This window comes from Talpa europaea (genome assembly GCF_964194135.1).
Source record: "Talpa europaea genome assembly, chromosome: 10".
NCBI lineage: Eukaryota > Metazoa > Chordata > Mammalia > Eulipotyphla > Talpidae > Talpa > Talpa europaea.
In genome coordinates this window covers 3,894,217-3,895,916 of record NC_140077.1, presented here as the reverse complement: position 1 = coordinate 3,895,916, position 1,700 = coordinate 3,894,217, and positions in this window count along the sequence as shown.

Below are 1,700 nucleotides of genomic sequence, written 5' to 3'. Positions count from 1 at the left end.
CCTGAATATTTTAATTAGACGGGAAGGCTCAGGGATTGAGGCCTGGAGATGCTGGACTTAATGGACACTTAAGACGTCTCTAGTACAAAGAGGTTTTTGATGCTGTTTTAAAAGGCCATTAAGTCAAGTTAAATTTCTTAACATAGAAAATGACCGATGTCTTTTTTTTGAGTTTTACTTCATCTGAATTAATATTTGCGTTCAGGTATTTTGGCTCTGGTAAATTAATATCGAAGTTCTTAATGTTGGCCTTCTTGACTTAGTTTTTAACTCCATGGACTCTGAGAGGTTTTGACTTCGCAACTGAACTGTCACATTAGATGCATGTCAACATTTAAATCTACTTGTAGATGAGGCTGGTAGGAAAGGATTGGTCCGATTTGAACCCTGGTCATAAAGAACAAGCTGGAAATTGACTAATTGAAAACGTGGTTGCCTTTAACATCTCGAGACGGTTACATTGGTGAGATGTACTTGAACTTCAGAACTTAACAGATTTTTATTACTTTTTATTGAAAACTGCACTGAACGCTAAATGTCCACCTTTACAATAAACAAATACAGTAACGGTAACTCACACTAAAACAAAACATTTCTGATAGCCATTATTATTCTGTTTGGGACAGTTTTAAAGGTTTTTTTTTTTTGTCACAAAAACAGGAATGTACCTCTACAAAGGCTCAAAATAGGCCATCTTTTAAACAAAAAGGCGATGACTCACAAAAGACTATGAATATAACATGAAACTAGTTGATACAAATCTAATAGGATTTGTTAAAATCAGTCACATCTAATAACACACCTGAAGTGTTCTTGTATAAAATATCACGTGAAGAAAAGAACTTTATCAATGTCTAAAAAAGTGGGTTTGTTCATAGACAATCTGACAAGTTACCATAAAAAGTGTTTCCTGAGACATAAGGAAATGCAACATTATTCTTCTTGAACCCTTTCAAGTTCAAGACTCTCCACTCAATAAAATAGCTGAGGATCTGAAACTGAGAAAATATATTTGAGTACAAACAGCTTGTGAAACTTAATACTTTTTTTTTTTTTTTTTTTTTTTTTTGCATCATCAGAGGGTGTTACTGAACTCACAGCCAACTCGCCCGCTCAGTACGCAGTTCAGGTGGGGAGTTTCTCTGTGCGAGCCCGCACCGGCGCCAGTCCTGTGCTGCCGGAGGTCTAGAACACAGGCAAACAGTTTGCTCCCCATTTCATAGTAATTTTATCTTCCTATTAGCAAAAGAGGTCACCAGCCCCCGTGGACTGAAGGGACTCAAGTCACAGGATGGGGATTTCCTCTTAATATTTTTTATTTTGATGTTTGGAACTCTTGATGCAACATTCTAGAGCAAGGTGTTCACCTGCTGTGCCCCAGGGACCGGTAAAGGAAAAAGATCTATTTATTCTTTGTGATTTGATGCACAGATGAGAAACTTAACACACAATAACAGAAGTTGGTCGTTAATAAATCACGTCCTAGTCTTTCAGCTCTTCAGGAAGCAGACGCCACCTTCAGTTTGCCCACGTCACGGCTTCTAGCTCTCGTAGTTCTAGCACTGCAGCGTCAGTGATGCGTATGTCCAGAATCAGGTAAAAAGCCTGTCACGTTCCTTCCTTCCTCTTCTAGTAGTTCATCTCTTTTCACCGTCTCTTGGTCCCAGGTTTATCTGAATGATACCTTTTGTCACCGTCTG